Raw genomic sequence first — 26864 nt, 5'->3', positions numbered from 1 at the left:
ATCTTGATGGAAAACTCGAAACTATGGAAATACTAGCATTTTTTGGAATGGTTGGAAATACTAGCAATGTTCACGTGCCTTGCAACGGATCATAATTAGAATAATACTTATTCACAAACTTGATACAAAACACTCTAATTTTGATATACATATATCACTAGAGATATATTATGTTTCAATCAAAAAATATTCCTTTGGCTGTTTTGGTGAGGTGAGGGAGGGGTGTGGTTGGTTTTAAGATACTAATTATGGATTTTTCTGCAAATTGGTAGATAAGTGGGATGTTGGTGAGAAAAGGCAACAACTTACCTCACAGTCGTTAGATGTAGATCTAATGGTCAAAAATGACGGATGGCAGACACACCATCATCACCGACTTAGTCTTCTGTAGGAGTACTAGCAAGATGTCCATGCATTGCATGGAACATCAAGATGCATATTTTTATAAAACACTTGTTGTGATTGACCCATGGAGGAGTAATCCCATGTGTAAAAACTAATGATATCTCGTGAAAGAGGAGATAGGGTGAAGAGGAGTGGGGCGTGGTGGTGATTGGTGGTCGGACTGAGCGGAGCCATGGGGATGGACGACGCCGGCAGCGGCCACCAGGCCAGTTTGTTCCAGAGGCTTCCTTTTTTAATTGCTCAACAATGAGGTTGTTGGAGATAAGGATGAACAAGGGAAGGCCTTGTCTGCAAATGTGGAGAGAGGTGCAGGTATCTTTTAGTTTAATTTCCATCCGTCAGATATAGATCGGACGGTCTATTGCAAGATGGCACGCATACCATCATCACCAACTCGGTTTTTTTATAAGAGAAGAAATATAAGTATGGAGATACAAATGTATTATCGACACTTGTTTCCGTAAACTAGGATCTACATTCTATTCAACAGCTCAGCATGTGGGGCCTTAGCACAATGACTTCACGACTGTGTAAAACAATGGTTTTCCCGTCGCCGATAAGGAGGGGGTGACGGCGGCGCGCTTTCGGCTTGCTCTAGTCATAGTAGTCATACTAGGTGCTCTACGCACGTGTAGATTTATTATTTTTCACGTCTCGTTTTCGCCGTACTGCCACGACTGTTGATGAATAGACGGTAAGTTATTCACGGTGAAACCCTTGTTGAGCGTGTTTGCAAGAGAGAGAGAGAGAGAGAGAGAGACAGTGTGCGTGTGTGATATGTCTAGAGACTGAGGCAATGATAATAGATTATTTGTGTCTATGTGTGTGGAGGATAGAGAGAGACATGTACATGGGGCTTTGTGTTGTGTAACGTGGAGACACATAGACATAATCAGAGAGTGAGTGTGTGAGATACACATACGGACATGGGGAGAGATGTGTGAGTTAGAGAGATGTAGAATTTTGGTGTGCATCTGAGCTAGAGAGGGGGGGGGTATATACATATCTAGAGCTGTAGAGAATATGAAAGGGTGTGTGTCTTAAAAGAAGGATCCAGATAGCTAGATGGGTGTTTGTGCGCGCGTTTGTGTGTGAGAGGGAGTGTGTGTATGTGGAGTAGAGAGACCACTAATGATGTAAACCTAGTATAAGGGAAGGGGGAATGGTGTGACATGTATGTCAAAGAGAGACAAAGGCATGTGTAGTGGCGGGATAGTATGGGTGCGGGCGGGGAGCAGACTATTTGGAAGAGACATCGAGTGTGTGTGGGAGAGGGGTGTGAGAGAGAGAGAGAGAGCTAGCAACGGAGAGAGAGAGAGAGAGAGGAAAACAGGGGGGATAGAGGGGTCGTTTGTGTCCATAAGTGGCACATAGATAGGGAGACAATGTTGGTGTTGTTCGAAATTGGCCTATGTACGGAGACGCAAGGGAAGCCAGTCATCGTGTGTGTGTGATAGGGACTTCATGAGAGATCTAGAATAGATGGTCTAGAGAACAACGTGCGAGATTGAGAACGATGATACATTAGGGAGCTATGGAAAGAGTCACGGCATATATGTATACAGGGAAGGAGCTGGGGCGGGTCCGCATGTGGGAGAGATAGAAAGAGGAGAGTGGTGCACAAGGAGACAAAGTGTGCTTGTTTGCAGTGGGGGTGGTGTGTGAGGTGAGTGTGCGAGAACCACATAACTAGGGAGATAGACGTTTGGGGGCGACATTTTGTGTGTATGAGAAAGATACACTCTACATAGTGCGTGTGCTTGGGAAAGAGAGATGCCGGGAGACCTAGAGAGTGGGGGAAGAGATGTGTGCATGCCTGAGAGACAAAGTGATAAGAGACCTATATTGGGGTCCGTACTTTAGAAGAGAGGGGGTGTTAATGTGCTCATGTGTTCGTGTCTGGGGGAGAGAACGGCGTGTGTGTGTGCGGGGGGTGGGGGGGGGTTGGCTTCAGATAATGAGTTAGGTGTCTATTTGAGGGACATTAGCGTAATTGAGATATATATGGTCAATAGTGTGTGCACTCATGGTTGATCAATTTGTTTCACAGTTTGGACTATGAGATAACGATACTTTTGAACATGCGTGATATACCTTGACGTACCAGAATTACAAATCTAAGATTGGAATTTTGGAATTCGACTCCATCATTAGCTTTTGTAATTCATTTAAATGGAGGTACATTTTTTAACCCGGGATTTCATGATTTCAAATTCATATATCAAACCTAGAGATATACACATACGGGCATGTTCAAACTTTATAATCATCCACTTTATTCATACACATACACATTTTTGCTTTTGTCATCATATTTAAGATAAACACATTTGGAATTTCATTTGAATTGGCCCGTATGATGGTATTTACTTGCACTAGCTCAATGATCCATATTTGAATTGAATGGACAATCTAAGTTTCGAGTTGGAGACATTGATTTTCAAAACTTGCACTTTTTTTGCATGCAAAACATATAAATTCTCGGCCATGATATCATAGTCGGCCGTACAAGAGCAGAACACTTATAATTTCAGGCGCCAAAAGCTTTCAAACTTCCCGCTCACATCAAAATATCTCGTGCCCGAAAGTAGCCCTGCGATATTCCCGTTTTACCCCTGCCACATGAACGGAAAAGGGCTGCTTTGGTAACTCCATTGTTTTCCCCTCTTTGCCTCCAACATTCTTCCCCAGAGCCCCTCCCCTTCCCCTCCCCGACCCCCCCAACCACGGCAAGCCGCCGAATCTAGTCCTCCGCCGCAGCGGTGGACCTCAGACCCCGCTGGATCTACCTTTCGCACCTTGGAACCCCCAACTGCCAACTCACCACTTCACCGACTGGCTTGTCCACCGCTCCAGATCTCCTTGTCCGCCATCATGGTCCACCACACCGGATCTGCCTAACCGGCGCCCTCGTCCACCACAGTGTAGGCCCTTCACTGACTCCCTCGTCCGCCCCATCGCTGGTCCTTCACACAAGCCCTCGTCTGCCGCAACAGATCCGCCTCACCGAAAGCACTGTACACCGTGCCCGCCGAAGCCTTCGTCCACTGCACCGGACCCACTCCACGGACGCCATACTCAACTCCGCCAGCCCTGCTTTATTGATGCCGCAGCCTCATCAGGTTATTTAGATTTGTACTCCTTTGATTTTTCTGTTCTTTATCGTGCAACTGTTCACTTACCACAGATGAGCTTTCTTGTACGTCGACAGGCGCCGCAACTGAAGCATCGGAGCCGCTTTAGTGACGGCGACAGCCGGCCCAAACTCAACCGCAACAGGAGCACCATCGACGATCCTTAGCTATCACGTATGACAACGATACCCATACGTCGCCGAGAATCAGATACTATTATCCAACGGCCGGCGCCTACGTTCACTTCCTTAGCATAAGCACCGCACATTTCAATTTCTTCAGGGCATCATTCAATTTTTCATGAGATGCGTTATTCTGCTTGCACCTATAGGGCCATACTTCTGGCAGTGAACATGTTACATGTGCTAAATTACATACCAGTGAACATATAGTTAATATGCTTTAGTTTTGTCCTAACTATTACTGTACTTCCTAGATATCACTGCGTACTATTTTACTTCTTGCATGCTATATTTATGATAATGGTGTTGTTCTGATGCCACCTGTTGGTTCCATCAGACTGCTTCATGTTCTCTATGCTTAATTACACATCAGCAAACTAGCATGTGGTTCCGCTGCTTTTTGTTCACTTTACCCTACATTTTCTGATGCTAGCTATTACATCACTGCTCCGAGCCTCTGTTCATTACTTTTTTGTGTGTTCTTGATCTTCCCAAGTTGTATGACTAATTTGATGCTTCTATTAATTATGGAGCTGCCAACCCCATCAAGCAAAATATTTGTTCTTTTGGGGCTGGCACCTCGAACAAGCATAAAAATAGAGTAAGCAGATATATTGTCGTGTAAGCACACACCCTTCTTTCATTAGTTTGGATGAACCATTGATGATCAATTCGAACTAGTGCATGCGATTAAAATTAATTTTACCTAAATAGAGGGTGCAGAATAAACTACAACAACTAGATTTGCAACCACGGGATGCTGACGATATCTTCAAAGAACATTGCAGCAGCAGCGAGGCTTCACAGCAACGTATGGTAAGCCAGTGTGTTTTAGTACATGTGAAATGTAATGCGTGTGGGCTGCTTTCTTGTCTTGTGCCCTCAACCTGTAATCCTACAGAATTACAAATAGTTCAGTTGTCTGCTTTGCTGTATTGCTTGATTCGAATGCTTGTTTGTTACTTGTTAGGCTATACCTGAGTTGGCCAATATGTCAGCAGTGCCTGCTGTACTATCGTAGAGAAATGCATGCCTAGTTCATTTGACTCCTTAACTTTTCCTCTGAACTTCATCACAAGACTGTCTTCGTAGTTTATATGAGGCCACACTATTAAGTGCTTTCTCAGATTATTTGAACTGCTTAGATGCCTTGGCAACTTAAATATAGCGGTGGTACACTCCCTTTCAACTAGGGATGTCAACTAGGTCCCGTTTGATCCCGATTAAAGTCCACTAGTGGTATGATAGTTCAAAAGAGTTTTTGTTTTTTGAGGAAAATGAACTAGGGAGCTAGCAAAAACTAACTAGATGGGACTGGCGGATGTCGTTTATTTGCCACTTACATCCCTAGTTTCATCTTACCATTTTAATTTCTTTTCGGCTGATGCTGCTTTGAACCATTTAAATATAGCTTGCCATGCTCGGCAATAATTCGTATGTCCTTTACCATGTAAGCTTACTGCTTGGATCATGCGATAACTATCTCTTACTTATGTCCAGCGAATACCTTTCAGGATGCCGTTCACACTAGGACACAATGCACAACCCCAGAATCTATTTGTCGAAGCAGTGCACCATCCATGTTACCAGATGGTAGTGGTTCAGAGGCAACACCGCCGCAGAGCAGTCTGAGCACAGATATTATAGTTCTTGAGGCTCTACTAGAGGCAAAAAGAGATGGTGTGGCTGCCATGAATGAGGTAGTCTTGATCTTGAGGCTGGAAATTATGCAATTAGCTGCACACATTATGCAAGCAATCCAAGAATTGGAGGAAGTAAGAATGCTGCATTTGAAGACGGAGGAGGTCCAGCTGTTTCTGCTATCTGAAGCCCAGGGTAATCCCAGTTCTTCTTTAGGTACCAGTTGAAATTGTCAATAGATTATTGCACTTGCATGTTGTGTCATGTCTCTGAATGGATTATGTTGTAAGACCCCCTAACATAAGGTGAACTGTTTTTCGTGTGAGCATATTGTATTGGATGAAATAACTGTTTGACTCAAAGTGTATCCAACCTACTGAATTCGAAGATCACGACATTTCTAAGTCATAATCATATATGAAGGTAGAATAAATCTTTGTTGTGGTTTTGAAGAAATAAATAACAAAACGTAGAATTATCGGTGGATATTCGTAATCGAATACAAATTGGATTTGAATTTAGTTGCCAGGGCCCAGGGCAAACGTGAATGCTAATTCTCCCAAGTTTTGAACAAAGCGGCTAAACACCCACTATCATTTGTGGGTTGCCCGAAGCAAGTGTTTGTGAGATGGAAATTACTGTCTACCCCTGACACTTTGACATCCTTATCGACCGGATATACACTGCTGTCGATAAGGGTAGACTAGTAACTTCAATCAGACGTGACACGACCGCCTCTGAGCCCATTCCGACACGGTGGGCGCCAAACCTGGGTGGCAAAACACATTTGATTCAAGCTCGTCCGAAAGACATGTGTCTCTCCCTCCATTTCCCCATTCATACACGGTGGGTGGCAAAAAAACTCTCCTCGCCCGGAATCGATGTAGGCAAATATTTTAAATAGGGGCAGATGTGTAACTTCCCTCAGACGTGACACAACCGCCCTACCTGTTAGCCTCGTTCATACACCATGGGAGCCAACCGTGGGCGGCAAAACACCCTCTCCTCGCCCGAAATCGCTACTGGCAAATATTTGGGAGATGCGAGATTACCGTCCTATCCACAACCGACGTGATGTCCGAAATTTTAAACGGGGGATAAGTTCATAACTTTCCCACATTTCAGACATGCGCGTCCCAAAGTTGAGATCCCCCCTCCCCCTCCATTTCCCCATTCATACACCGTCTGCGTCACAACAACCTCCCCACTGCGGCCAGCCTCCCCCGTCTGCCACCCCATCCTCCACCTTGCCGGATCCGCTACCCTGTCGTCCACTGCAAGAGATGGACGTCTCTCATCCACGGCGCTGGACCAGGATCCTTTCATCGCGTCCTCTCGCTTGATCGGCGCCGTCATCCACCTTGTCGTTGCCGCTCCTACAACCGCCTTGTCCACGGCAACAGGATTTATCCCCCGACCCGGCCGTCTGCCGTCTAAAGTCTTCTCCCCGCCGCCGACAGCCATCGCACCCGCAGCACCCTCAACGTATCAGCAGGGGCCTACACGGTGTCGCAAGAGAGGTGGTACTCTTCCATATGTGCTTAAGTAATTGATCTCACCCGGAAAATAGATCGTAAATTGTTTACTGTACTTTTCTTGTCCGTATCAAATCGTAGTGGCTAGTTGAAAGCAAACACTGGTTGCGAAGTAGCTTTGTCCGGTTTGCACCTTCAGATCCGCCATTGCACGGTCACTATACTCGTAAAGCTTATGGTTTTCCCCCTTTATATTCACTACCATCATCGTAGGTGCTTCGTGTCGTGCTAGCACTGCTCCTCAAGACCTCAACCCATCAAGCAAAACAACATGCCACTCATAATTCCAAAGCTTAGGTGTTGAAATACGAATTTGATATGATGCTCATATTACTAAAACAGAGAACGTTTAATTGGTCACCTAATGTTCCTATATTCGTTTCGAAAAGCATGTGCGCCACCCACTGGTCCAGCTAGTTCCACTTTCCTGATTTTACTCTTGATGCTTAGGGTTTTCCCCTTTATCTACTCTACTATAATCTGCGTAGGTGCTTTCTATCATACTAGCATGATTCCACCCTTCAAGCTAAACAACACATGGCTTAGTTGTTCAAATATGATTGTGATATGATACTGATATTAGTTAACAGACACATTTAATTGGTTAGCTAATGGTCCCACTTGAGTTTCCAAATGCATGTCGCGACATATAGAGAGACAGCAGAATTGCATTTCTTTGTCACTTGTTGACTGTACTTTCTTGTCCATACCAAACCTTAGTTGTTATTTCAAAGCAAAGATCGATTGCTAACTACCCTTTGCGCGGTTTGTAGCTTCGAATCTGCCATCCCACTGCCACGGTCAACACTATACTCATCATGCTTATGGTTTCCCCATTTTATGATGACCACGATCATCCTACGTGGTTCGTGTCGTAATAGCACTTCTCCACCCATCGAGCTAAACAAGCTTAGTTGTACAAATTCAAATCTGATATTATGTTGATATTAGTAAAACTGAGAGATGTTTAATTGGTAAGCTAAATGTTCCTACTTTAGTTTCGAAATGCATGTGAGCCACATATGGAGAGACCGGAAGGAATACTATTTCTCTGTGCGCTCTGGTTCATCATGGGTGGGCAACCGACATTGTATAGAAAGACTTGTAATATCTTCAATCTGCTTGCTCTTCTGCTCTTCTTTAAGATGACCCTCTTCTCTTCTTTAATAAGTATGTTCCTTGTTGGGAAGAGTAGCAGAGACATTTGCGGTCGACTGGTCAGGTCGAGTTGTCCTCCCTTAGTATATTTGAATCTGTTAGGTCAGGTTGACTTGTTCTTCTTTACTATATGTTGAAGCTGTCATCTGCGAAGTATCATCATTTCTGGAGCTCTCATATTTTGAGTAGTAGGCCACATTATATTAATGCACACACCAAGTTACAGCATGCATGGCATCTCTCAGGAGAATTGCAGAGATAGCACAAAGGGGTTTACAGGGAGGCAGTATTCGATTAGAATCTGATGAGGACATCAATACCATTGTTACACCCACATGCCCTGCTGCTATACATACTGGACCAATTACTAGAGCTCGCGCACGCCAATTAAATTACCAGGTACTTTCGTTTCTTGGTAATGATTCTAATGTTCATGAGAATATGATGCTGCCTAAATTGGATACATTTGTTTTGCTTACAAATGAAGGGCCTAGCTTTGAGAAGGATGAACATTGGAGCAAGAACAAGCATGGAGATGATGGCATGCGCATGGGGAACAAGAACGGAGTTACAAGTGATGATTTCAGGACGTTGAAGCCACCATAATGCGTGCATGAAGCCTTGGACGAAATATACAAGATGCTACTTCATAACTTTCGTCCAGAGGCTATTCTAGGTGCTGCGTCACCTTATTATTGGGCCAGGCCCATGTAATTTCGAAATACATAAGTATAGGCTGTTTTTAGAGTCCGTATGTGTGGGGAAACAAGAGATAGGGTTGGTTTCGGACCCCTTCCTCAAGGGCCACGAAATTCCCCCCTCTTCCTCCATATATACAGCCCTTAGGGCGTCGTTTAGACTTTGGGTTTTGTTTAGATTAAAAGTTCGCCATAGCTGCAACTTCGCGTACTTCGTTTGTGTTCAGCGACCAGACAAAGGCGTCACAGAACTCCACCTTGATCAATAAAGCTTTCATCTTATATTCGCAATATCCAGATTGCAATCTCAGTTTCTTGCTTGTTCTTCGTTTGCTCGCAGGAAACAGACCCTCGTGGTCAGGTTGATCGTGCTCCGGCGTGGTCGATAACCTCTCGGAGTTGGTTTAGCGATTGCTAAGGCGCGACGTCCTCGCACGTTCGTAGTCGGATCGTCAAAGTCGACTTCCATCAAAGCGATATTCATCATCTCATCGAAAGACGGGACACCTTTCCCTCGTGGTCAGGTTGCTCGGTGAGATTTTACAGTTTTTCGTAGTTTAGATCGAGTCTGTTCTTCATACCTACAGTCCACGAAAAAGCCACACAAAAAACATTAGGGTTAGTTCATCATATCCGAACCAATCTGAGCCTTTGCATAATCTTTTTAGGGTTTTTGCTTTGTTGAATTTGCGGTTGCATCGTCGTGTCAAGTTGCTGGTCTTAGAGTCTAGTCTTTTAGAGTTTCGAGTTCTGGTCATAAGTTGTCACGCCGCCGCCGCACCATCATCATCACCTTGCCATCTACCACCATTGCTCATCCGCCACCGCTCTGAATCCGTATCTATATACCACCACCAATCCGTATCCATATACCACCACCGATCCGTATCCATACCACCGATCCGTATCCATATACCACCACCGCTACCATATACCACCACCGCTACCATATACCACCACCGCTGCCATATCCTACCGCCATATATCCACCACCAATCCGAGTTCTTTTCATATTCGGTTGGTTTTAGAGATCCATATATTTTCCGTTTCGTGTTTCCTTGCCTGAGTAGGTCTCGAAAAAAAAAGAGTCTGGAGACCCCCGGGCAGTTTTTAGGCCAAAATTTCGGCAACCAAAAATATTTTTTCCCTATCCTATTTTTAGGCCCCGGGTAGTGTTTTGAGACACTCGCCATCATAGTGATTTTTTGTCGCACTTTTTCATCGTCGCTGCCCTGATTTCCGAAAAAAATAGTCAAAAATTTTTGTGCCCATCCTGTCAGTTTGACCCGGGAAGAGTTTTGAGACACTCGCCATTATAGTGATTTTTCGCAAAAAAAAGGAGCGCAAAAAAAGAGCGAATTTTTTTTTTCCAGAGTGTGCTTTTCCCTTGTTTACGTGCAGCGCCGTGATTTTGTTAGTTTTCTAGGCTCGCGTCTCTAGCACGGTCTAGCCTAGGACCAGCACAGTACCGTCGTTGAGCGTTTATTCAACTTTGCATCTCTGAATTGATTATTGCTTACAATTTTGCTACCATATTATAAGCCTTCCCAGCTCCACATAAGTCTACAACGTGCGTTTGACTCTCCCTGGTAATCGCTATATCCAAGCTTTGAGAGTTTTTGACTACAACGGTTGCCGATCACCACCTGCTGCTGGGTAAGAACTGGTAAGAATTTGAGATTCGCTTGAAGGTTTTGTGACACACCACCATCACCACCACTTCTAGTAGTCTGCAGGATCATATTCTTTTGTGTTTCTATTGCTGCTAACCATGGCAGGTTCACAAGCCGATGAGACTGATTGGGAGAACATGACGAACAAGGAGTTGCATGATAAATTTCAGCAAATGATGAGTGGCCAGGTGGGAGATGTGCTAAACAGATTTGAAGAGGCTACGGAGAAGATAGATGCCGTGGAGAAGTCGTTCGAGACAAAGCTGGATAAGAAGTTTACTGAATTACTCAAGCGTCTTCCCCAACCACCACCGGCTGCACATGTCGCACCTCTACAACAACAACAACCACATCTCCAACGCCGCCTTCCAAATCAAGTGGGACGGGCACAGCGCGTTCCAATTGAGATTGGTCAAAATTCGGGTGCTGCTGCCCCTACTGTTGATGCTTCTTTGGCTCCTGCTCCTGCGGCGGCTGAGGAGGATGACGATTATGCGGGCGATTATGAGGATGAGGTTGATCAAAATCAGAACTACGTGCAGCCACCAGCACCACCACCAGCAGGTCGACCTCAGGTATATATTCGCAACGGTAGGCCGGCACCACCACCTCAGGTACGAGATCATGACCATCTCCCTAAACTGAAATTGAATATTCCACCATTTGAGGGTAGATATGTTCCTGATATATATCTTACTTGGGAGTTAGAAACTAAACAACGATTTACATGTTTACAATATCCTGAGGAGAGACGTGTTCCTGCTGCTGTTTGTGCTTTCACTAGCTTTGCATGTGTTTGGTGGTCTGAACATTGTAGATTATATCCTGTTCCAGCTACTTGGGCTGCTTTGAAAACTGCTATGCGTACTCGTTGGGTTCCACCATATTATCAACGTGAATTACTTCAAAAATTGCAGCGTTTAAGACAAGGGAAAAATTCTGTAGAAGAATATTATCAGGAATTACAAACTGGCATGATTAGATGTGGTATTGTTGAGGAGAATGAAGCTATGCTTGCACGTTTTATGGGTGGATTAAATAAAGAGATTCAGACCATTCTAGAGTATAAGGATTATAATAATATCACTCGTTTATTCCATCTTGCTTGTAAAGCTGAACGTGAAGTGCAGGATCGACAGCCATTGGCGCGAACTAACTTTTCTGCAGGTCGACCTTCATCATGGACACCGCGTGCATCTTCTACTTCCACTTCACCATCACCTCCATCAGGTGCCACCTCCAGCCGTGATACAAGAAAGCAGGCACAACCACCACTCTCTGCCAAGAGCACACCTGCCGGGCCTGCGCAGAGCTCTTCTTCTTCCATGGCATCGACAGGGCACACAAGTGATATTATTTGTCGTCGTTGTAAGGGAAGAGGACATTTTGCGAGAGAATGCAAATCTCAGCGTGTCATGATTGCTACTGAGGATGGTTGGTATGAGTCCGCTAGTGACTATGATGAGGAGACTTTGGCTCTTATTACACGTGAAGAACATGGTGGAGATGATTCTGAAAATGAGACGCAATACATGGCTCCTGAAGACGCTGACAGGTATGAATGTTTAGTTGCTCAACGTGTTTTGAGTGTGCAGGTCACACAAGCAGAGCAAAATCAGAGGCATAATTTGTTCCATACAAAGGGAGTTGTGAAGGAACGTTCTGTTCGCGTCATCATAGATGGAGGGAGCTGTAACAACTTGGCTAGCATGGAGATGGTGGAGAAGCTATCTCTCACCACATGACCACATCCACATCCTTACTACATCCAATGGTTCAACAACAGCGGCAAGGTTAAGGTAACACGTACTGTTCGTGTGCATTTTAGTATCTCTACATATGCTGATTATGTTGATTGTGATGTGGTACCCATGCAAGCATGTTCCTTATTACTAGGTAGACCATGGCAATTTGATAAAAATTCTGTACACCATGGTAGAAACAATCAGTATACTCTTGTTCATAAGGATAAAATATTACTTTGCTTCCTATGACTCCTGATTCCATTTTGAAAGATGACATTAATAGAGCTAATAAAGCAAAACAGGAGAAAAATAAGAGTGAAAATCAGATTGTGGCAAATGAATTTGCGCAACAAATGAAACCTAATAATAAACCATCTAGTGTTGTGTCTGAAATTAAATTGAAAAGTGCATGTTTACTTGCCACAAAATCTGATATTGATGAGCTAGATTTCAGCAAATCTGTTTGCTACGCTTTTGTGTGCAAAGAGGCATTATTTTCATTCGAGGACGTGCCTTCCTCTTTGCCCCCTGCTGTCACTAACATTTTGCAGGAGTTCGCTGACGTCTTCCCACAAGACGTGCCACCGGGATTACCACCTATTCGAGGGATTGAGCATCAAATTGACTTAATTCCCGGTGCATCGCTACCCAACCGTGCACCATACCGTACCAATCCAGAGGAGACGAAGGAGATTATGCGTCAAGTACAGGAGCTGCTCGACAAAGGTTATATACGCGAATCTCTTAGTCCTTGTGCTGTTCCTATTATACTAGTGCCTAAAAAGGATGGTACGTCGCGTATGTGTGTTGATTGTAGAGGCATTAATAATATTACTATTCGTTATCGTCATCCTATTCCTAGGCTAGATGATATGCTTGATGAATTGAGTGGCTCTACAATATTCTCCAAAGTTGATTTGCGTAGTGGATACCATCAAATTCGTATGAAATTGGGAGATGAATGGAAAACTGCATTTAAAACTAAGTTTGGTTTATATGAGTGGTTAGTCATGCCTTTTGGGTTAACTAATGCACCTAGTACTTTCATGAGACTAATGAACGAAGTTTTACGTGCTTTCATTGGACGATTTGTGGTAGTCTATTTTGATGATATACTGATTTATAGCAAATCTTTGGAAGAACATTTGGAACATTTACGTGTTGTTTTTATTGCTCTACGTGATGCACGTTTGTTTGGTAGACTTGGGAAGTGCACCTTTTGCACCGACCGAGTATCTTTTCTTGGCTATGTTGTTACTCCACAGGGAATTGAAGTTGCTAAAGCCAAGATTGAAGCTATTGAGAGTTGGCCGCAGCCCAAAACGGTCACACAAGTGCGGAGTTTTCTTGGACTCGCTGGTTTCTATAGGCGTTTTGTGAGAGATTTTAGCACCATTGCTACACCTCTCAACGAGCTTACAAAGAAGGATGTGCCTTTTGTTTGGGGTACCGCACAGGAAGAAGCCTTCACGGTATTGAAAGATAAGTTGACACATGCTCCTTTACTCCAACTTCCTGATTTTAATAAGACTTTTGAGCTTGAATGTGATGCTAGTGGCATTGGATTAGGAGGTGTGTTATTACAAGATGGCAAACCTGTTGCATACTTTTCTGAAAAAAATTGAGTGGGCCTAGTCTGAATTATTCTACTTATGATAAAGAACTATATGCTCTTGTTCGGACTTTAGAAACATGGCAACATTATTTATGGCCCAAAGAATTTGTTATACATTCTGATCATGAATCTTTGAAACATATTAAAAGTGAAGCTAAACTGAATCGTAGACATGCTAAATGGGTTGAATTCATTGAAACTTTCCCTTATGTCATTAAACACAAGAAGGGTAAAGAAAATGTTATTGCTGATGCATTGTCTCGTCGCTATACTATGCTTTCACAACTTGACTTCAAAATATTTGGTTTCGAGACCATCAAAGATCAATATGTGCATGATGCTGATTTTAAAGATGTATTGCAGAACTGTAAAGAAGGAAGAACCTGGAACAAGTTTGTCGTTAATGATGGATTTGTGTTCCGTGCTAACAAGCTATGCATTCCAGCTAGCTCTCTTCGTCTTTTGTTGTTGCAGGAGGCGCATGGAGGAGGATTAATGGGACACTTTGGCGTGAAGAAGACAGAGGACGTACTTGCTACACATTTCTTTTGGCCAAAGATGAGACGGGATGTTGAGCGTTTTGTTGCTCGCCGCACTACATGTCAAAAAGCTAAGTCACGACTCAATCCTCATGGTTTATATATGCCTTTGCCTGTACCTAGTGTTCCTTGGGAGGATATATCTATGGACTTTGTTTTAGGTTTACCTCGAACAAAGAAGGGGAGGGATAGCATATTTGTTGTCGTGGATAGATTCTCGAAAATGGCACACTTTATACCATGTCATAAAAGCGATGATGCTGTTAATGTTGCTGATTTGTTCTTTCGTGAAATTATTCGCTTGCATGGTGTGCCAAATACTATTGTTTCCGATCGTGATACTAAATTTCTTAGCCACTTTTGGAGATGTTTATGGGCTAAGTTGGGGACTAAACTGCTTTTTAGTACTACTTGTCACCCCCAAACTGATGGACAAACTGAAGTAGTCAATAGAACATTGTCTACTATGCTTAGGGCTGTTTTGAAGAATAATAAGAAAATGCGGGAAGAATGCTTGCCTCATATTGAGTTTGCTTATAATCGTTCATTGCATTCTACTACTAAGATGTGCCCTTTTGAAATTGTGTATGGTTTCCTACCTCGTGCACCTATTGATTTGTTGCCTCTTCCATCTTCGGAGAAGGTTAATTTTGATGCTAAACAACGTGCTGAATTGATCTTAAAAATGCATGAGTTAACTAAGGAAAACATTGAGCGTATGAATGCTAAATATAAACTTGCTGGAGATAAGGGTAGAAAACATGTTGTGTTTGCACCTGGAGATCTTGTTTGGTTACATTTGCGTAAGGATAGATTTCCTGATTTGCGCAAATCAAAGCTAATGCCACGTGCTGATGGTCCTTTTAAGGTGTTAGAGAAAATAAATGATAATGCATATAAACTTGAGCTGCCTGCAGATTTTGGGGTTAGTCCCACTTTTAACATTGCAGATTTGAAGCCTTATTTGGGTGAGGAAGATGAGCTTCCGTCGAGGACGACTTCATTTCAAGAAGGGGAGGATGATGAGGACATCAATACCATTGTTACACCCACAGCCCCTGCTGCTATACATACTGGACCAATTACTAGAGCTCGCGCACGGCAATTAAATTACCAGGTACTTTCGTTTCTTGGTAATGATTCTAATGTTCATGAGAATATGATGCTGCCTAAATTGGATACATTTGTTTTGCTTACAAATGAAGGGCCTAGCTTTGAGAAGGATGAACATTGGAGCAAGAACAAGCATGGAGATGATGGCATGCGCATGGGGAACAAGAACGGAGTTACAAGTGATGATTTCAGGACGTTGAAGCCACCATAATGCGTGCATGAAGCCTTGGACGAAATATACAAGATGCTACTTCATAACTTTCGTCCAGAGGCTATTCTAGGTGCTGCGTCACCTTATTATTGAGCCAGGCCCATGTAATTTCGAAATACATAAGTATAGGCTGTTTTTAGAGTCCGTATGTGTGGGGAAACAAGAGATAGGGTTGGTTTCGGACCCCTTCCTCAAGGGCCACGAAATTCCCCCCTCTTCCTCCATATATACAGCCCTTAGGGCGTCGTTTAGACTTGGGTTTTGTTTAGATTAAAAGTTCGCCATAGCTGCAACTTTGCGTACTTCGTTTGTGTTCAGCGACCAGACAAAGGCGTCACAGAACTCCACCTTGATCAATAAAGCTTTCATCTTATATGATGAGGACATCAATACAATTATTACACCCACAGTCCCTGCTGCTATACATACTGGACCAATTACTAGAGCTCGCGCACGCCAATTAAATTACCAGGTACTTTCGTTTCTTGCTAATGATTCTAATGTTCATGAGAATATGATGCTGCCTAAATTGGATACATTTGTTTTGCTTACAAATGAAGGGCCTAGCTTTGAGAAGGATGAACATTGGAGCAAGAACAAGCATGGAGATGATGGCATGCGCATGGGGAACAAGAACGGAGTTACAAGTGATGATTTCAGGACGTTGAAGCCACCATAATGCGTGCATGAAGCCTTGGACGAAATATACAAGATGCTACTTCATAACTTTCGTCCAGAGGCTATTCTAGGTGCTGCGTCACCTTATTATTGGGCCAGGCCCATGTAATTTCGAAATACATAAGTATAGGCTGTCTTTAGAGTCCGTATGTGTGGGGAAACAAGAGATAGGGTTGGTTTCGGACCCCTTCCTCAAGGGCCACGAAATTCCCCCCCCTCTTCCTCCATATATACAGCCCTTAGGGCGTCGTTTAGACTTTGGGTTTTGTTTAGATTAAAAGTTCGCCATAGCTGCAACTTCGCGTACTTCGTTTGTGTTCAGCGACCAGACAAAGGCGTCACAGAACCCCACCTTGATCAATAAAGCTTTCATCTTATATTCGCAATATCCAGATTGCAATCTCAGTTTCTTGCCTGTTCTTCGTTTGCTCGCAGGAAACAGACCCTCGTGGTCAGGTTGATCGTGCTCCGGCGTGGTCGATAACCTCTCGGAGTTGGTTTAGCGATTGCTAAGGCGCGACGTCCTCGCACGTTCGTAGTCGGATCGTCAAAGTCGACTTCCATCAAAGCGATATTCATCATCTCATCGAAAGACGGGACACCTTTGCCTCTATCATTATATTCGCAATATCCAGATTGCAATCTCAGTTTCTTGCTTGTTCTTCGTTTGCTCGCAGGAAACAGACCCTCGTGGTCAGGTTGATCGTGCTCCGGCGTGGTCGATAACCTCTCGGAGTTGGTTTAGCGATTGCTAAGGCGCGACGTCCTTGCACGTTCGTAATCGGATCGTCAAAGTCGACTTCCACCAAAGCGATATCCATCATCTCATCGAAAGACGGGACACCTTTGCCTCTATCAAGTGGTATCAGATTTCCAGGTTGCTCGGTGAGATTTTACAGTTTTTCGTAGTTTAGATCGAGTCTGTTCTTCATACCTACAGTCCACGAAAAAGCCACAAAAAAAATTGGGGTTAGTTCATCCTATCCGAACCAATCTGAGCCTTTGCATAATCTTTTTAGGGTTTTTGCTTTGTTGAATTTGCGGTTGCATCGTCGTGTCAAGTTGCTGGTCTTAGAGTCTAGTCTTTTAGAGTTTCGAGTTCTGGTCATAAGTTGTCACGCCGCCGCCGCACCATCATCATCGCCTTGCCATCTACCACCATTGCTTATCCGCCACCACTTTGAATCCGTATCCATATACCACCACCAATCCGTATCCATATACCACCACCGATCCGTATCCATATACCACTACCGCTACCATATACCACCACCGCTGCCATATCCTACCGCCATATATCCACCACCAATCCGAGTTCTTTTCATATTCGGTTGGTTTTAGAGATCCATATATTTTCCGTTTCGTGTTTCCTTGCCTGAGTAGGTCTCGGAAAAAAAAATTCGGCAACCAAAAATATTTTTTCCCTATCCTATTTTTAGGCCCCGGGTAGTGTTTTGAGACACTCGCCATCATAGTGATTTTTTGTCGCACTTTTTCGTCGTCGCTGCCCTGATTTTCGAAAAAAAATAGTCAAAATTTTTTGTGCCCATCCTGTCAGTTTGACCTGGGAAGAGTTTTGAGACACTCGCCATTATAGTGATTTTTCGCAAAAAAAAAGAGGAGCGCAAAAAAAAAGAGCGCAAAAAAAAGAGCGAAAAAAAATTCCAGAGTGTGCTTTTCCCTTGTTTACGTGCAGCGCCGTGATTTTGTTAGTGTTCTAGGCTCGCGTCTCTAGCACGGTCTAGCCTAGGACCAGCACAGTACCGTTGTTGAGCGTTTATTCAACTTTGCATCTCTGAATTGATTATTGCTTACCATTTTGCTACCATATTATAAGCCTTCCCAGCTCCACATAAGTCTACATCGTGCGTTTGACTCTCCCTGGTAATCGCTATATCCAAGCTTTGAGAGTTTTTGACTACAACGGTTGCCGATCACCACCTGCTGCTGGGTAAGAACTGGTAAGAATTTGAGATTCGCTTGAAGGTTTTGTGACACACCACCATCACCACCACTTATAGTAGTCTGGAGGATCATATTCTTTTGTGTTTCTATTGCTGCTAACCATGGCAGGTTCACAAGCTGATGAGACTGATTGGGAGAACATGACGAACAAGGAGTTGCATGATAAATTTCAGCAAATGATGAGTGGCCAGGTGGGAGATGTGCTAAACAGATTTGAAGAGGCTATGGAGAAGATAGATGCCGTGGAGAAGTCGTTTGAGACAAAGCTGGATAACAAGTTTACTGAATTACTCAAGCGTCTTCCCCAACCACCACCGGCTGCACATGTCGCACCTCTACAACAACAACAACCACATCTCCAACGCCGCCTTCCAAATCAAGTGGGACGGGCACAGCGCGTTCCAATTGACATTGGTCAAAATTCGGGTGCTGCTGCCCCTACTGTTGATGCTTCTTTGGCTCCTGCTCCTGCGGCGGCTGAGGAGGATGACGATTATGCGGGCGATTATGAGGATGAGGTTGATCAAAATCAGAACTACGTGCAGCCACCAGCACCACCACCAGCAGGTCGACCTCAGGTATATATTCGCAACGGTAGGCCGGCACCACCACCTCAGGTACGAGATCATGACCATCTCCCTAAACTGAAATTGAATATTCCACCATTTGAGGGTAGATATGTTCCTGATATATATCTTACTTGGGAGTTAGAAACTAAACAACGATTTACATGTTTACAATATCCTGAGGAGAGACGTGTTCCTGCTGCTGTTTGTGCTTTCACTAGCTTTGCATGTGTTTGGTGGTCTGAACATTGTAGATTATATCCTGTTCCAGCTACTTGGGCTGCTTTGAAAACTGCTATGCGTAATCGTTGGGTTCCACCATATTATCAACGTGAATTACTTCAAAAATTGCAGCGTTTAAGACAAGGGAAAAATTATGTAGAAGAATATTATCAGGAATTACAAACTGGCATGATTAGATGTGGTATTGTTGAGGAGAATGAAGCTATGCTTGCACGTTTTATGGGTGGATTAAATAAAGAGATTCAAACCATTCTAGAGTATAAGGATTATAATAATATCACTCGTTTATTCCATCTTGTTTGTAAAGCTGAACGTGAAGTGCAGGATCGACAGCCATTGGCGCGAACTAACTTTTCTGCAGGTCGACCTTCATCATGGACACCGCGTGCATCTTCTACTTCCACTTCACCATCACCTCCATCAGGTGCCACCTCCAGCCGTGATACAAGAAAGCAGGCACAACCACCACTCTCTGCCAAGAGCACACCTGCCGGGCCTGCGCAGAGCTCTTCTTCTTCCATGGCATCGACAGGGCACACAAGTGATATTATTTGTCGTCGTTGTAAGGGAAGAGGACATTTTGCGAGAGAATGCAAATCTCAGCGTGTCATGATTGCTACTGAGGATGGTGGGTATGAGTCCGCTAGTGACTATGATGAGGAGACTTTGGCTCTTATTACACGTGAAGAACATGGTGGAGATGATTCTGAAAATGAGACGCAATACATGGCTCCTGAAGACGCTGACAGGTATGAATGTTTAGTTGCTCAACGTGTTTTGAGTGTGCAGGTCACACAAGCAGAGCAAAATCAGAGGCATAATTTGTTCCATACAAAGGGAGTTGTGAAGGAACGTTCTGTTCGCGTCATCATAGATGGAGGGAGCTGTAACAACTTGGCTAGCATGGAGATGGTGGAGAAGCTATCTCTCACCACAAGACCACATCCACATCCTTACTACATCCAATGGTTCAACAACAGCGGCAAGGTTAAGGTAACACGTACTGTTCGTGTGCATTTTAGTATCTCTACATATGCCGATTATGTTGATTGTGATGTGGTACCCATGCAAGCATGTTCCTTATTACTAGGTAGACCATGGCAATTTGATAAAAATTCTGTACACCATGGTAGAAACAATCAGTATACTCTTGTTCATAAGGATAAAAATATTACTTTGCTTCCTATGACTCCTGATTCCATTTTGAAAGATGACATTAATAGAGCCAATAAAGCAAAACAGGAGAAAAATAAGAGTGAAAATCAGATTGTGGCAAAGGAATTTGAGCAACAAATGAAACCTAATAATAAACCATCTGGTGTTGTTTCTGAAATTAAATTGAAAAGTGCATGTTTACTTGCCACAAAATCTGATATTGATGAACTAGATTTCAGCAAATCTGTTTTGATGAGGACATTAATACCATTGTTACACCCACAGCCCCTGCTGCTATACATACTGGACCAATTACTAGAGCTCGCACACGCCAATTAAATTACCAGGTACTTTCGTTTCTTGGTAATGATTCTAATATTCATGAGAATATGATGCTGCCTAAATTGGATACATTTGTTTTGCTTACAAATGAAGGGCCTAGCTTTGAGAAGGATGAACATTGGAGCAAGAACAAGCATGGAGATGATGGCATGCGCATGGGGAACAAGAACGGAGTTACAAGTGATGATTTCAAGACGTTGAAGCCACCATAATGCGTGCATGAAACCTTGGACGAAATATACAAGATGCTACTTCATAACTTTCGTCCAGAGGCTATTCTAGGTGCTGCGTCACCTTATTATTGGGCCAGGCCCATGTAATTTCGAAATACATCAGTATAGGCTGTTTTTAGAGTCCGTATGTGTGGGGAAACAAGAGATAGGGTTGGTTTCGGACCCCTTCCTCAAGGGCCACGAAATCCCCCCCCCTCTTCCTCCATATATACAGCCCTTAGGGCGTCGTTTAGACTTTGGGTTTTGTTTAGATTAAAAGTTCGCCATAGCTGCAACTTCGCGTACTTCGTTTGTGTTCAGCGACCAGACAAAGGCGTCACAGAACTCCACCTTGATCAATAAAGCTTTCATCTTATATTCGCAATATCCAGATTGCAATCTCAGTTTCTTGCTTGTTCTTCGTTTGCTCGCAGGAAACAGACCCTCGTGGTCAGGTTGATCGTGCTCCGGCGTGGTCGATAACCTCTCGGAGTTGGTTTAGCGATTGCTAAGGCGTGACGTCCTCGCACGTTCTTAGTCGGATCGTCAAAGTCGACTTCCACCAAAGCGATATCCATCATCTCATCGAAAGACGGGACACCTTTGCCTCTATCAAGTGGTATCAGATTTCCAGGTTGCTCGGTGAGATTTTACAGTTTTTCATAGTTTAGATCGAGTCTGTTCTTCATACCTACAGTCCACGAAAAAGCCACAAAAAAAATTAGGGTTAGTTCATCATATCCGAACCAATCTGAGCCTTTGCATAATCTTTTTAGGGTTTTTGCTTTGTTGAATTTGCGGTTGCATCGTCGTGTCAAGTTGCTGGTCTTAGAGCCTAGTCTTTTAGAGTTTCGAGTTCTGGTCATAAGTTGTCACGCCGCCGCCGCACCATCATCATCGCCTTGCCATCTACCACCATTGCTTATCCGCCACCGCTCTGAATTCGTATCTATATACCACCACCAATCCGTATCCATATACCACCGATCCGTACCATATACCACCACCGCTGCCATATCCTACCGCCATATATCCACCACCAATCCGAGTTCTTTTCATATTCGGTTGGTTTTATAGATCCATATATTTTCCGTTTCGTGTTTCCTTGCCTGAGTAGGTCTCGAAAAAAAAAAAGTCTGGAGACCCCCGGGCAGTTTTTAGGCCAAAATTTCGGCAACCAAAAATATTTTTTCCCTATCCTATTTTTAGGCCCCAGGTAGTGTTTTGAGACACTCGCCATCATAGTGATTTTTTGTCGCACTTTTTCGTCGTCGCTGCCCTGATTTCCGAAAAAAAATAGTCAAAATTTTTTGTGCCCATCCTGTCAGTTTGACCTGGGAAGAGTTTTGAGACACTCGCCATTATAGTGATTTTTCGCAAAAAAAAAAAGAGGAGCGCAAAAAAAAAAAGAGCGCAAAAAAAAAGAGCGAAAAAAAAATTCCAGAGTGTGCTTTTCCCTTGTTTACGTGCAGCGCCGTGATTTTGTTAGTGTTCTAGGCTCGCGTCTCTAGCACGGTCTAGCCTAGGACCAGCACAGTACCGTCGTTGAGTGTTTATTCAACTTTGCATCTCTGAATTGATTATTGCTTACCATTTTGCTACCATATTATAAGCCTTCCCAGCTCCACATAAGTCTACATCGTGCGTTTGACTCTTCCTGGTAATCGCTATATCCAAGCTTTGAGAGTCTTTGACTACAACGGTTGCCGATCACCACCTGCTGCTGGGTAAGAACTGGTAAGAATTTGAGATTCGCTTGAAGGTTTTGTGACACACCACCATCACCACCACTTCTAGTAGTCTGCAGGATCATATTCTTTTGTGTTTCTTTTGCTGCTAACCATGGCAGGTTCACAAGTCGATGAGACTGATTGGGAGAACATGACGAACAAGGAGTTGCATGATAAATTTCAGCAAATGATGAGTGGCCAGGTGGGAGATGTGCTAAACAGATTTGAAGAGGCTATGGAGAAGATAGATGCCGTGGAGAAGTCGTTTGAGACAAAGCTGGATAACAAGTTTACTGAATTACTCAAGCGTCTTCCCCAACCACCACCGGCTGCACATGTCGCACCTCTACAACAACAACAACCACATCTCCAACGCCGCCTTCCAAATCAAGTGGGACGGGCACAGCGCGTTCCAATTGAGATTGGTCAAAATTCGGGTGCTGTTGCACCTACTGTTGATGCTTCTTTGGCTCCTGCTCCTGCGGCGGCTGAGGAGGATGACGATTATGCGGGCGATTATGAGGATGAGGTTGATCAAAATCAGAACTACGTGCAGCCACCAGCACCACCACCAGCAGGTCGACCTCAGGTATATATTCGCAACGGTAGGCCGGCACCACCACCTCAGGTACGAGATCATGACCATCTCCCTAAACTGAAATTGAATATTCCACCATTTGAGGGTAGATATGTTCCTGATATATATCTTACTTGGGAGTTAGAAACTGAACAACGATTTACATGTTTACAATATCCTGAGGAGAGACGTGTTCCTGCTGCTGTTTGTGCTTTCACTAGCTTTGCATGTGTTTGGTGGTCTGAACATTGTAGATTATATCCTGTTCCAACTACTTGGGCTGCTTTGAAAACTGCTATGCGTACTCGTTGGGTTCCACCATATTATCAACGTGAATTACTTCAAAAATTGCAGCGTTTAAGACAAGGGAAAAATTCTGTAGAAGAATATTATCAGGAATTACAAACTGGCATGATTAGATGTGGTATTGTTGAGGAGAATGAAGCTATGCTTGCACGTTTTATGGGTGGATTAAATAAAGAGATTCAGACCATTCTAGAGTATAAGGATTATAATAATATCACTTGTTTATTCCATCTTGCTTGTAAAGCTGAACGTGAAGTGCAGGATCGACAGCCAGTGGCGCGAACTAACTTTTCTGCAGGTCGACCTTCATCATGGACACCGCGTGCATCTTCTACTTCCACTTCACCATCACCTCCATCAGGTGCCACCTCCAGCCGTGATACAAGAAAGCAGGCACAACCACCACTCTCTGCCAAGAGCACGCCTGCCGGGCCTGCGCAGAGCTCTTCTTCTTCCATGGCATCGACAGGGCACACAAGTGATATTATTTGTCGTCGTTGTAAGGGAAGAGGACATTTTGCGAGAGAATGCAATTCTCAGCGTGTCATGATTGCTACTGAGGATGGTGGGTATGAGTCCGCTAGTGACTATGATGAGGAGACTTTGGCTCTTATTACACGTGAAGAACATGGTGGAGATGATTCTGAAAATGAGACGCAATACATGGCTCCTAAGACGCTGACAGGTATGAATGTTTAGTTGCTCAACGTGTTTTGAGTGTGCAGGTCACACAAGCAGAGCAAAATCAGAGGCATAATTTGTTCCATACAAAGGGAGTTGTGAAGGAACGTTCTGTTCGCGTCATCATCGATGGAGGGAGCTGTAACAACTTGGCTAGCATGGAGATGGTGGAGAAGCTATCTCTCACCACAAGACCACATCCACATCCTTACTACATCCAATGGTTCAACAACAGCGGCAAGGTTAAGGTAACACGTACCGTTCGTGTGCATTTTAGTATCTCTACATATGCTGATTATGTTGATTGTGATGTGGTACCCATGCAAGCATGTTCCTTATTACTAGGTAGACCATGGCAATTTGATAAAAATTCTGTACACCATGGTAGAAACAATCAGTATACTCTTGTTCATAAGGATAAAAATATTACTTTGCTTCCTATGACTCCTGATTCCATTTTGAAAGATGACATTAATAGAGCTAATAAAGCAAAACAGGAGAAAAATAAGAGTGAAAATCAGATTGTGGCAAAGGAATTTGAGCAACAAATGAAACCTAATAATAAACCATCTAGTGTTGTTTCTGAAATTAAATTGAAAAGTGCATGTTTACTTGCCACAAAATCTGATATTGATGAACTAGATTTCCACAAATCTGTTTGCTATGCTTTTCTGTGCAAAGAGGCATTATTTTCATTCGAGGACGTGCCTTCCTCTTTGCCCCCTGCTGTCACTAACATTTTGCAGGAGTTCGCTGACGTCTTCCCACAAGACGTGCCACCGGGATTACCACCTATTCGAGGGATTGAGCATCAAATTGACTTAATTCCCGGTGCATCGCTACCCAACCGTGCACCATACCGTACCAATCCAGAGGAGACGAAGGAGATTATGCGTCAAGTACAGGAGCTGCTCGACAAAGGTTATATACGCGAATCTCTTAGTCCTTGTGCTGTTCCTATTATACTCGTGCCTAAAAAGGATGGTACGTCGCGTATGTGTGTTGATTGTAGAGGCATTAATAATATTACTATTCGTTATCGTCATCCTATTCCTCGGCTAGATGATATGCTTGATGAATTGAGTGGCTCTACAATATTCTCCAAAGTTGATTTGCGTAGTGGATACCATCAAATTCGTATGAAATTGGGAGATGAATGGAAAACTGCATTTAAAACTAAGTTTGGTTTATATGAGTGGTTAGTCATGCCTTTTGGGTTAACTAATGCACCTAGTACTTTCATGAGACTAATGAACGAAGTTTTACGTGCTTTCATTGGACGATTTGTGGTAGTCTATTTTGATGATATACTGATTTATAGCAAATCTTTGGAAGAACATTTCGAACATTTACGTGCTGTTTTTATTGCTCTACGTGATGCACGTTTGTTTGGTAACCTTGGGAAGTGCACCTTTTGCACCGACCGAGTATCTTTTCTTGGCTATGTTGTTACTCCACAGGGAATTGAAGTTGATAAAGCCAAGATTGAAGCTATTGAGAGTTGGCCGCAGCCCAAAACGGTCACACAAGTGCGGAGTTTTCTTGGACTCGCTGGTTTCTATAGGCGTTTTGTGAGAGATTTTAGCACCATTGCTGCACCTCTCAACGAGCTTACAAAGAAGGATGTGCCTTTTGTTTGGGGTACCGCACAGGAAGAAGCCTTCACGGTATTGAAAGATAAGTTGACACATGCTCCTTTACTCCAACTTCCTGATTTTAATAAGACTTTTGAGCTTGAATGTGATGCTAGTGGCATTGGATTAGGAGGTGTGTTATTACAAGATGGCAAACCTGTTGCATACTTTTCTGAAAAATTGAGTGGGCCTAGTCTGAATTATTCTACTTATGATAAAGAACTATATGCTCTTGTTCGGACTTTAGAAACATGGCAACATTATTTATGGCCCAAAGAATTTGTTATACATTCTGATCATGAATCTTTGAAACATATTAAAAGTCAAGCTAAACTGAATCGTAGACATGCTAAATGGGTTGAATTCATTGAAACTTTCCCGTATGTCATTAAACACAAGAAGGGTAAAGAAAATGTTATTGCTGATGCATTGTCTCGTCGCTATACTATGCTTTCACAACTTGACTTCAAAATATTTGGTTTGGAGACCATCAAAGATCAATATGTGCATGATGCTGATTTTAAAGATGTATTGCAGAATTGTAAAGAAGGAAGAACCTGGAACAAGTTTGTCGTTAATGATGGATTTGTGTTCCGTGCTAACAAGCTATGCATTCCAGCTAGCTCTCTTCGTCTTTTGTTGTTGCAGGAGGCGCATGGCGGAGGATTAATGGGACACTTTGGCGTGAAGAAGACAGAGGACGTACTTGCTACACATTTCTTTTGGCCAAAGATGAGACGGGATGTTGAGCGTTTTGTTGCTCGCTGCACTACATGTCAAAAAGCTAAGTCACGACTCAATCCTCATGGTTTATATATGCCTTTGCCTGTACCTAGTGTTCCTTGGGAGGATATATCTATGGACTTTGTTTTAGGTTTACCTCGAACAAAGAAGGGGAGGGATAGCATATTTGTTGTCGTGGATAGATTCTCGAAAATGGCACACTTTATACCATGTCATAAAAGCGATGATGCTGTTAATGTTGCTGATTTGTTCTTTCGTGAAATTATTCGCTTGCATGGTGTGCCAAATACTATTGTTTCCGATCGTGATACTAAATTTCTTAGCCACTTTTGGAGATGTTTATGGGCTAAGTTGGGGACTAAACTGCTTTTTAGTACTACTT

Source organism: Aegilops tauschii, chromosome 5 (assembly GCF_002575655.3).
Source record: "Aegilops tauschii subsp. strangulata cultivar AL8/78 chromosome 5, Aet v6.0, whole genome shotgun sequence".
Lineage (NCBI taxonomy): Eukaryota > Viridiplantae > Streptophyta > Magnoliopsida > Poales > Poaceae > Aegilops > Aegilops tauschii.
Note: the sequence above shows the minus strand (reverse complement) of the source record.